Here is a 12,589-nt window from a genome sequence, read left to right as displayed (position 1 = left end):
ATTTTTACCTTAATTGACATTTTGGCACATTCTTTATATTTTAGTTTTAAGAAAGTTATTGTGTAGTTGTTAAAAAGCTATTGTTCAAATTAATATTGGCATAAACCTTGTTTTGTCTCTGGAGGTAAGAACTATGTAAGGAAGATATGCATAGTTGGTAAAAACCATAGGGCACTAACTTATCACTGAGGGTGTTTAAAGGGCTGCAGACATCAGGAAATCAAGGGCTCGGTTAAGAAAATAAGAATATTAAGCAGCTTGAGAGCAGTACTGTGATGTAGTTTTTTTCCTCCTTTAACAAGAAAAGAAAGCAAGGAATTGAGAATAGAGAGATTATCCCTTCACGTAATTTAAAAAGCAGAGGACTTTTGATTCCTAGTTACTAAAGAGTTATCTTTCAGTACAAGAAAATCCTTGCAAAATGGTAAGGGTTGATATATTATTAGAATGTCTTCTTAATTCTGTATTTCATTATTTTTAAGTAGAATTTATGTCTCCATAAGATGATATTTTTGCTGTGCTATAAAAATCAGCTCAGATTCAAATAGCATACAAATGATAATTATTTAAGGAAAAAATACTAACCCTTAAGATTTCTTCTCATCAGATAATTTTGCAAGGTGAGGATGAAGTTAATGTGCTAAATATTTTTGATGTAAACATCTTTCATAATATTTGAACATGAGTTTAAGATTTGGAATTACTCTTATTTCCAATTTGGTTTTCACTTCATTTTTGCCTGATTAGGAGAATAAATAAATATAAATGAGACAGATGTTAATGATTTATGAAACCTGTCACGTCAAAAGATGAGGCTAACTCCTCAGAACATATCCTAGAGAAATAAGAGCTGTTACACGAATAGACATACGCACATCCACGTTCATTGCAGCATTTCTCACAACAGCAAAAAGATGGAAACAACCTAAGTATCCATCAACAGGTGAATCAATAAACAAATTATGGTACATACACACAATGGAATACTACACAATGATAAAGAACAATGATAAATCTGTGAAACATCTTACAATTTGGATGAATCTGGAGGGCATTATGCTGAGTGAAATAAGTCAATCACAAAAGGACAAATATTGTATGAGACCACTATTATAAAAACTCAAGAAAAGGTTTACACACATTAAAAAAAAACAATCTTTGATGGTTACGAGGGAGGGGAGAGAGGGAAAATCACTAATTAGATAGTAGAAAGATGTTAACATTGGTGAAGAGAAAGACAACAGACAATATAGGTGAAGTCAGCACAACTTGACCTAGGCAAAGTCATAGGAAGCTTCCTAGACACATCCAGACACCTCGAGGGACCAAGTTACTGGGCCTGAGGCCTGGAGACCATGGTCTCAGGGGACATCTAGGTCAATTGGCATACCATAGTTCATAAAGAAAATGTTCTACAGCCTACTTTGGTGAGTAGTGTCTGGAGTCTTAAAAGCTTGCGAGCAGCCATCTAAGATACATTTATTGGTCCCATCCTGTCAGGAGCAAAAGAGAATGAAAAAAACCCAAGGACACAAGGAAAACATTAGTTCAAAGAACTAATGAACCACATGAACCACAGCCGCCACCAACCTGAGCCCAGAAGAACTAGCTGGTGCCTGGCTACCACCACTTATTGCTCTGACGGGGATCACAATAGAGGGTCCCGGACAGAATGGGAGAAAAATGTAGAACAAAATTCAGATGCCCCAAAACAGAACAGACTTACTGGTCAGACAGAGACTGGAGGAACCTCCTGCTAACTCAGAACTGAAGCCACTCCCAAAGTCCACCTTTCAGCCAAAGATTAGACAGTCCTGTAAAACAAACAATAACACACGTGAGGAACGTGATTCTTGGTTCAGTCAAGTGTACATGACCAAATGGGCAGTACCTGCCCAAAAGCAAAGTCGAGAAGGCAGGAAGGGACAGGAAAACTCGATAAATGGACATGGGGAACTAAGAGTGGAAGGGGGAGAATGCTGTCTCATTGTAAGAATTGTAACCAATGTCACAAAACAATTTGTGTATACATTTTTTGAATGAGAAACTAATTTACGCTGTAAACTTTCACCTAAAGCACACACACACACAAAAGATGAGGTTATTGCCCCACTGCCCATAAAGTCCACATGCATTGAATTACAATGCCTATAATGGTGAGTCGTTGAATTTTCTTTCTCCTATGGCCACAAGCATGTATTTTCAAGACCAACAGTCAGACTAAGTGTCCAGTCTAGGATTATGGATTACAGTGACTTAACATGGCCCTTAACTACATCAGAATCATCAACAGAGGCAAGTTGTTCGTTTCTTTAAACCTTCATTTGATAACCATTTACCTACCCATTCACCAGTATCTATCCATTTATTTGATCCTTACATTTATCCTCCTCCTATTTCCTTTAAAAATGATTTTGTTTTAAAATATAATTTCTCAGAGATGGAATTAAGTTGTTTTAGCTTAGTCTGCTGTTTGTTCCTAGACACAAGCCATGAGTTTTACCTCTCATGCTATTATCTTTCAGCTGGTACATTGACCTTTGCTTCTTTTACAGTTTCAAGCAGTTTTTTCACTAGCTCTAGTTTTTGCTGCTATCTAGAAGAAATTGGGGGGTGGGGAGGGTTGCTAATAAATTCTGGCCAGTATATAAACAATTATTAGATCACATTTTTTTTTTACACACACACACACACACACACACACAATTATTCTTCTTATATACCTATTGCATTGTTGCTACTCCTACTTGTAATTGGGTGCATGTGTGTCTATATGGAGAAACATAGAACAATAGAAACAATAATATAAATTTATACTGAATGCTATATTATCTCATATCATTCGAGGAGATATTTTCTTGCTATTAGCCTGGTGCTGAAAGACAATGAATAAGACCATCTTGGAAATAGTACCTGAAGTATTTCAAATATTATAATATTGTTTTACCAATTCTTCTTACTCTAAAGAAATTTGAAATTAACATTAATTGCAATCAGTGATATATTAGTAAATGTTTAACAATCAGCTCTGGGAGGGGGGCTTGATTTGCAGTGTTTGCTGATTTCCAGTGTATAAATATTTCCACCCAGCCTGATTTTAACTACCAACCTAACTAACTGAATATGGAGTTGGGAAGAAATGCACACAATTGGCTCTCTCAAACCAGTATGAGGCAGCTCCAGCCCCTCGCTGATTACAATTTCATTTATATACAGTTATTTGACCTAAGGAAAGCTGAAATTATAAGATTGGTTTAAATAAAGTTTAAAACAAGTTGGAACAGATTTTGCTAAACACTAGGTTACTTTAATGTAGTTTGTTTATTTTGGAGGGAGGAGTGAGGCAAGAGAATGATCTGAGTGCTTCTAAATAGATATTAGTTGTAGGAAACCCCGGGCTAGAACAAATTGCAGTCATTAGAAATGGTGCCAGGTAGTCAGAGGCATAAATGACACAAACTCCTTTTTCATCTAGCAAACAGTCCCTTTAGTTTAACACTGAGCTTTCTTGCTGCTGTTTCTAATATTTGCTGTTTATAACAGTGACGGAGCCCTGGTGGCACACTGATTAAGAGCTCAGCTGCTAATCAAAAGCTTGGCAGTTTGAATCCACCAGCCGCTGCTTGGAAGCTCTATGGGGCAGTTCTACTCTGTCCTATAGGGTCGCTATGAGTCGGAATCGACTCGACGGCAGTGAGTTTGGTTTTTTGGTTTTTTATAACAGCGATAAGTAGAAAGCATCCCTCTACAGTGAATTTAATGATTTTGAAAACACATTAGCGTTTTTTTTTCTTAGAAAGGTTCATCTAGAAGAGTGCTCCTCAAACTGTAGTCCACAAACTGATGTGGATCTAAGAACTATTTGTAGTTGTTCTGTGATGAGAAAAGCATAGAGATTAAGGATAAGTGTTTAGAAGCTTTTATAGAAATTTGAAATTGCTTCAATATCCAAGCTCATGATCAGTGTGGACTCATATCATAAGTCTATACTCACTGAACAGGGTATTAGACCAGTTTGGATTTTAACTGTAACTTTACAGAATAAGTTGTTGGATCTGGTTACTGATGAAGGACTGAAGATGTATGTTGAAAATATGTGCCTCATTTTGTATAAAGGCTAAAAATGAGCATCCCGAGCTTGCCAAAATTGCTTTAAAACCCATCTTTTCTTTCATTCCCATCAATAGACCCTTGTGAGACTGGTTTCTCTACTTTGAATGTTATTAAAACAAAACAGAAACAGTTTAGAAATGCCTTATCCCCTGCAGGTAGCATTGTTGTCAATCCAACCTCGATTAGAAAATTTAATGAGCAAGAAGCAAACTTATTTATCACAGTAAAAACTTTAAATATTGATATACTGGTGTTTGTTCAAAGTGCATGAATAGGTGTTTAATACAGGAATTTGCATTTTCTGCATACTCCTTAGTTACTATTGTGGAATGAGAAAAAATTACAAGTGTATTAAAAATTCTCTATGTCAATTGTCTTTACTTTTACTAAACAACACGTACAGTTTTGTAATTCTCCTTTTTCTTTTATGTTTCTTCTGATTATATTTATTGAAATATAATTGTATGTTTGTTGCATCTAACAATAACAAATTAGGCTTGTATTTTACATATCTTTTTAAATTTGATTTTTCTAGTAACTTATTTTTATTGTATTTTGTAGAAGTATTAATCTACAATGGATTGAGAAAGAAAAACAAAGTGGCCTTTCACCACAGATTGTTTGAGAAGTACTCGGCTAGGACTGTACATACCTGGAATATAGAAGTAGTTCAATAACTATTTCCTGAACCAATTAAAAGTTGTTGTGAGCTGTCGATGGATTCCAACTCATAGTGACCCTATAGGACAGGGTAGAACTGCCCCATAGGGCTTCCAAGGAATAGCTGGTGGATTCGAACTGTCAACTTTTTGGTTAACAGCCTGAGCTCTTAACCACTTCACCACGAGGGCTCCAGTTAAAAGTTAGCACTCCCAATAAGGCATAAATAGAGATTTTTGAAGTTTTACATTATTGTGAAGTAATTGTTAATAGGAAATCTTTAAAAAATTATGTTAAGTTAGTCAGGAGATGTGTCTTACTTGCAGTCTACAACGTGCTTTGTTGGTTATTACCATTAGAAATTTCTGTATATTTGCCTTGAATGGAAGATGCTGCATCTTCTATTGTTGCTACCATTGGTTCTAAGGGCACAGCAGACAAAATAATTTTTTTTAAAAATATAAATCAGGTTTTACTACCTTCTTCCCTGCTTAAAACTCTCTAATGGTTTCTTGTCACATTTAGAATGAAATCCAAACTCCTTTTGATGACATATAAGGTCCTACATGATCCATACCTAGCCCTTTCTGACTTCATCTCAAACCAAGCTTTTTTACCGTCAGTATACTCTAGGCTTCCTGGTCTTGTTTATGTTCCTTGAAGAAGTGAAGCATGCTTTCACCTCAGGGCCTTTGCTCCTGCTGTACTTGCTGTTCCTTCTGCTTGATACTCTTTGCCCATATTTTTCCACAGCAGACTCTCATCCTTCAAGATTTCATATTAATATCACATTCTAGAGAACCTTTACTCTCATCACATGGACATCTTTTAGAATATTCACGGCAGCTATCACTATCTCAAATTACCTGCTTATTCGTTCACCTGTTTAATGCCCCTCTTCCTTTCTGCTAAAATATAAACTCCATGAGAGTGAGAGTGTTATATCTGTTATTCATGTCTGTATCCTCAAATCCTAGTATTCTGGGAAGGATGCTAACATACAGGAGATTCTCAATAAATATCTGTTTAATGCATGAATGGATTTGTCGAGAACCATTTTACTTGCACAGGCAGCACTGAGCTACTTGAATTGGCAATGATGGGAGACGTGGAGATGACATCTTATCAAAGAGATGAACAGACCAGTGGAGGCCCTTTTGTTCCTATAAAAGCATTCAGCTATGGAGATAAGTTTCTCAATAGATATGTAAATTCCACTTCCAATACCATATGTAATCACCCCTTAAAATCTTTTAAGCTCCCATTCAAACGATTAAGTGATTTGTTTTTCTTTTGATAAGTCCCAAATTTTTTGTACATTTCAGTGCCATCCCCTCTGGAAAAATCAAGTATTTATTATAGAACATAAGTTCTTAATCTGGAATCCATACATGCCTTGCATTTGGTTGCAAAATTATGAGTATGTGCATTTTTTAAGGGAAAATATCATAGCTATCAGAAGATTCTAAGTAGATTCATGACTCCTAAAAGATCAAGAACTTCTTTATATGAACTCCAGAAAACATACGTAGGAGATGCACAGAAATAACAGTTAGTTTGTGATATTTTGTAGCCAGTTCATAATATATCCAAAGATGAAGGTGGAAATAAAAATATAAATATTTTTTGAATATATCTAGAATTCAGTTCTCCATCATGGGATGTAGTAAGGTAAATAAAGAAAGTTAAGTGGCAGTTTCTCTGAAAATGAGACACATTCTGTGAGTGACCATCTGAGGTACTCCACTGATCTCAACCTGTCTGGAGCAAGGGAGAATGAAGAAATCCAAAGATACAAGGGAAAGATTAGTCAAAAGGACTAATGGACCGCAAATACCACAGCCTTCACCAGGCTGAGTCCAGCACAACTAGATGTTACCTGGCTACCACCACCAACTGCTCTGACGGGGATCACAATAGAGGATCCGGGACAGAGCTGGAGAAAAATGTAGAACAAAATTCTAAATCACACACATACAAAAAAGACCAGACTTACTCGTCTGACACAGACTGGAGAAACTCTGAAAGTATGGCCCCTGGACACCTTCATAGCTCAGTAATGAAGTCACTCCTGAAGTTTACCCTTCAGCCAAAGATTAGACAGGCCCATAAAACAAAAGAAGACTAAAGGGGCACACCAGCCCAGGGGCAAGGATGAGAAGGCAGGAGGGGAAAGGAAAGCTGGTAATGGGGAACCCAAGGTAGAGAAGGGGAGAGTGTTGACACATTGTGGGGTTGGCAACCAATGTCACAAAACAATATGTGTATTAATTGTTTAATGAGAAACTGGTTTGCTCTGTAACCCTTCATCTAAAGTACAATAATAATAATAATAATAAAAAGATACAATAAAAAGCTTGGACTCAAAAAAAAAAAGTGAGACACGTTCTGCAATTCTTTTGGTACAACAATGTAAATGATAAAGCTCACTGTAATGATTTCAGATAAATCAAAAGATGCCAACAAAAAAATGTCATGGGATCGTTTTCTTGGTGTGTGAAAATTGTCCTCTGTTATATATTCTAATAGCTCTAATCATGACCAGTGTCCCAACTGTATTACATGACTTTCAGTCTGCTTTGGTTTTGATTTTGAATTTGAACTTTGGTTTTTTAAAACTAGGGCCTAAAACTACTGTCATAATTTATATCACTGCATGTCCATTATTTCATTTTTTAGTATAGGATGTTCTGAATAGATTTAGATGTATGTTTTATGTCAGTTTAGTTTGGAAACATCATTTAGATGTATTCAATCCTTTTTTTTTTAAATTAATAAATACTGATATTTATTAGGGCTTTTTTTTAATGTGTGGATCTCCATAAAGAGAGTATAAATGCTAGATCTCATATTCAGGTAGACATGAAAATGGGCAAAGTGTTTGAAAGACCCATAAAACAAGATTTAAGGCAAACTGAGAAAACCACGACAGTGTTTGAGAAGGTAGAGAAAGAATCTTCTTCTCTTTCTCATCCAAAACATTGTCCATGTTACATCCTCTAACAAGTTCTTCTCTTTCAATAGCCAGCTCAAATATTACCTACTCTTAAGACACCCCTGTCTTAGTCTGGGTTCTCTAGAGAAGCAAAACCAGTGAAGTAAGTGTATATTGAATATATAGAGAGATTTACTTCAAGGAAATGGTTCACACAATTGTGGGAGCTGGCAAGTCCCAAATCTGTGGGGCAGGTGGCAGGTTAAAGGCTTTTGCTGGCTCATGAATTTGTGGGGGCTGGCAAATTCAAAATCTGCAGGTCAGGTGGCAGGCTGAAGACTTCTGCAGCCTTACATCCCAAGAACCAGAGGTCAGGCAGTGAGAAGAGTGTAGGATTGAGAGAGAGAGTGTATTCAATCAATTCTAATCTATTTCATGTTATTGAACAATATCACACACACACCAATTTCTGTTCTCTCATTTTAACATTTGTAATAAAGAATAGTGAAAGTGTTTCTTTTAGAAAATCTACTTTGAGTGTGAAATATTTATCTTGTACCTACAGCATGCTAGATGTTAATAGGCTTGTTGTTATTGCCTTCAACATTATATTGTGAGATGGAGGAATATATATACATATTCTTTTCTATTTTAGTATTTTAAAACATTATATATATATATCTTCTGTAATACTTTTTACAAGATTCCTAAGTTTTTGAGGTCATTATGATCACCTGTTTGATATTAATAATGTGAACTGTGTGGTGAATATGAAGTATTTTAGAATTTTAAAACTTTGCTCTTTTAATTGTCTAGAGTTTCATGGAGGCTTTGCCTTCTAGCATTCGAGAGTGGAACCATATTTCATATGAGATCAATATATGAAGAACTCATAGGACAAGTTCAGGAAGTTCTACATGATTTTGATATACAATATATCCGATTGAAAAAAGATAAAGATGTAATTAGAACATTTAATAGCTTTTTCTTAGTCATGGCACCAGTGATTCTTTTATTCACTTTACCCAAGATATAGTATATAAAATCAAAGATGCATCTTCCCCCAAAATAAAGGAAAAGGTTTGAACATTCCTGAGGCTACTCTAACTTTTTTCCATGCTTTCCTTAAACAAAAATGAAGCAATTGAGAAACCTACCAAAAAAAGTCGTTACATGTCTTGCTGGCATAAAAATGCCTTCCACTATGTCAAGCATTTATTATCTTGTGAATCATAGCAGAGTAATAATAACCATAAAGAAGTGTTCCTGGCCACTGATGCCTATTTTTTGGTGTTGGAGATGAGCCTATACATAAAATATCAGATGGTACTAAGGTAGTGGTTGCTTTCTGCTCAAGAAAAAAAATCATATATAGAATGAAACATGATTCACAAATCAATAATGAAGTCTTCTATTTTACTATGTGCCCCAAAGTTCCACACTTAATTCTGTTGTCATAGTGTTACAATTTTTACTGTTTATAAGCCTCTTTGGGATATATATACCTTTTAAAAAATATAATTTTATTTTTCTGATTGCAAAAATGTTCTACAATGAACATGATTCACTTTTATTATTAGAAAATAAAATCACCTATTAATGTTATTTATTTTTTAAAATTACTCTTGTGTGGAAGACAGCAACACAAAGATAACTAAGACAGTCTTGGGGACATCTCGCTCAACTGGCATAACATGGTTTATAAAGAAAATGTTATACATCCTACTTTGGTGAGTAACATCTGGGGTTTTAAAAGATTATAAGTGGCCATCTAAGATACTCCACTGGTCACACCCCATCTGGAGCAAGGAAGATTGAAGAAAACCAAAGACACAAGGAAAAGATTAGTTCAAAGGACTAATGGACCATAACTACCACAGCCTCCACCAGACTGAGTTCAACTAATCGAGAACATGGTTCAGTGGTAGAATTCTAGCCTTCCTGCAGGAGACCCAGGTTCAAGTCCCAGCCAATGCACCTCATGCATAGCCACCACTTGTCTGTCAGTGGAAGCTTGCATGCTGCTATGATGCTGAACAGGGTTCAGTGAAACTTTTAGACTAAGGTGGACTAGGAAGAAGTCCTGCCAAGCTACTTCTGAAAATTAGTCACTGTAAACCTTATAGTCCAATCCTGTTGTACATGGGATCGCCATGTGTTGGGAGCCTACTTGATGGCAACTAACAACAACAACATGGCATGATTAGATTTTATAAAGAAAACGTTGGCAAAAGTCCTGGAAGTAAGGGGTGAATGATAGCATCGACTCTCCCCCTTTGACAATCTCTAGCAGTTCTACTCTGTCCTATAGGGTCGCTATGAGTCGGAATTGACTCGACATCAACAGGTTTGGTTTTTTTTGTTTTTAGGTCTTATTAGCTCTAAAATTCTCTTCTGGATTTGCAGAAAAATGTGAGAGCTGCACTCATTGTTGAAGGAACAAAATCTCTCTTTCTTCTTCACCTTTTTAGAGATATTTATTTTAAAGAGAAAAATATACCAACTTAAAGTTGGAAGAGACCTTATAAGCCCCCTATGGTTTAGCTCCTCTGCGTTCCACATGAGGAAATGAAGTCAGATCACATATAAACTGACCCAGGAGCCAGGCGGGCACTGTGCTGTGTGCACCACCCTGCTCGTTTTCTCTGGTTGGTGAGAGCAGATCAAATTGGGAATGCTGCTCAGCTCACCTGCATTATGTGTACAACAGACGATTTCATTAGGACAAATGGATAGGTAAATGAATTCTGATATTCCTGGAGGGAAAGGATGGAAGAATGTTTCATTTGATTTGGACTTGATTTGTTTTCTCTACACCATCTTCAGCATGAAAGTGATTTGTTTGACAATGGATTCACATTGTAAAAGCCAACTTTTTACACAGGCATAGCAGCTAGGAAACATATTGTATATATTAATATAATAGAAAGTTACAACTAGTAGCCATCTGCTCCATTTTATATGAATATGAAAATCATTTTTCTTTCCTATATTTACTTTATAGAGTAAGCTTGTTGCAAAATACCCAATCCCAAACTACTCCTCTGTAGAACGTTGTAATATATTGTAACTATTTTGAATAGCTATAATGAACAAAAAAAAATGAAGTGGCAAAACTTTAATGTGGATGTGGATAGTCTCCAGGGTGTCTACTCTGAATATTAAGTAATTTTATAGCATTTTTCCCAGAAAAAAATATTTTTGAAGTTATCTATTTTACCAATCCAATAAAGCTAGCCCTTTTTACACTATTTGAGCTTTACAGATTTGCAGCTAGAGAAAGCAGCTAGGTAATACGTATTATTTTAGCCAGAAAAATAATCTCTAGACAAAAAGAAGTCCTAAGATTTGTCTTTTTGTTCAAAGAAGGATATATTTCTAATATAAAATACTATCTCCAACATAAAAAAAGTTGCAGAGCATCTTGGAGATGATTGGATTTCATTTGGTTCTTTGTTGCGAACATGTGCTGTAGGACCATGTTACAGATGGAAAGGAGTTAATTAAAATGAATGGTAAGAATTATTACTTATAGAAATGTAACCTATTAGTGTTTCTTCATGGAAAGCAATGGGTAGACCTACAGAAAGGAAATTAAACTAGAATTAGCATGGTCGTTTTAGTGACTCTTAAAATGACTCTAGTCATTTTAGTCCTTGAGCCAGTACATGCAGATCCTTGCACACCTGCCTGGATTTAATGCCCAAACTGTTCACACATACAGATGGAGTAAAGATTTTGGAAAGTTGCTAGATAATTTTCTTATTGTAGATGATTAAAATGTGTATTTCTGAACTGCTGTATAATTACTCTGAAAGCCAGAATTATCTAGATTGATGTTTATTTTGCTACATACATCCCTAGTTTATCTTATGAGCTTACGCAGTGTGAATCATGCTGAAGAAAATGCTACATCATTCTCCAGCTATATAGTGTAGGTTTATGTTATAAGCAAAACTTGGATCATACTGAAACCCATATAGTATTTCAGTAACAATCTACCTGATTAACTTTCAAAATGACTTCACCTTAAATGAAATTCATTCATTCATTCTGTAATTTATACATACAGCAAATACGTATTTGTTAAGCTATGAGTATTTGCCAGGTACAAGTCTAGATGTTTGGGTACTGCCATATACAAAACAAATGAAAATTTTTACCCAACAGGAAATTTTGTTTTAGTGAGTGTAGACAGATCATAAACAAATGAATAAATATATGAGAGTAAGTCAAAAATTATTGCTACAAAATCATAGAAACCTTTATTAAACAAAAATATCAAAATGTAAAGCTATTGTTTCTTGACATATCCTCCATCTAGGTCTATACACTTCTGAAGACAGTGTTTCCATCTCTTTAACCCTTCCCTGAAGAATTTTGTGCTCTTTGATTTACACCACGTGAAAGGGACTCGAACTGTGTTCCTTTTAAATGTTCTTTGAGTTTTGGGAACAAAAAGAAGTCTGAAGAGGCAAGATTAGGGCTGTAGAGTGGATGGGGTAGTTTCCTAATGAAATTCTCATAGGACAGCTTTTGCTACCCTCGAAGAATGAGTAGCTGCATTGTTGTGATGGAAAAAAATTCCTTGATGCAACTTTCCTGGCCTTTTCTCACCAATGCAGTTTTCAGTTTTGTTAAAACTTCTTCATAATAAGCTGCTGTGATCATCCTGTATCCTTCAAGAAAATCTATCAAGATTACCCCTTGGGAATCCAAAAAAAGAGTTGCCATAAACTTCTGATCAGTCTTCCATCTCTTGGCTCATCTTTGATGTCTTCTCACCTTTTTAAAAATTTTTTCCCATACAAAAATTTATACATACATTGTTATGCAACCCTAATTGCTCTCCCCATACTGTGACAGCACACTCCTCCTTTC

The sequence above is a fragment of the Trichechus manatus genome, unplaced genomic scaffold (assembly GCF_000243295.1).
Source record: "Trichechus manatus latirostris isolate Lorelei unplaced genomic scaffold, TriManLat1.0 scaffold00096, whole genome shotgun sequence".
NCBI lineage: Eukaryota > Metazoa > Chordata > Mammalia > Sirenia > Trichechidae > Trichechus > Trichechus manatus.
This window is presented reverse-complemented; position numbering follows the sequence as displayed.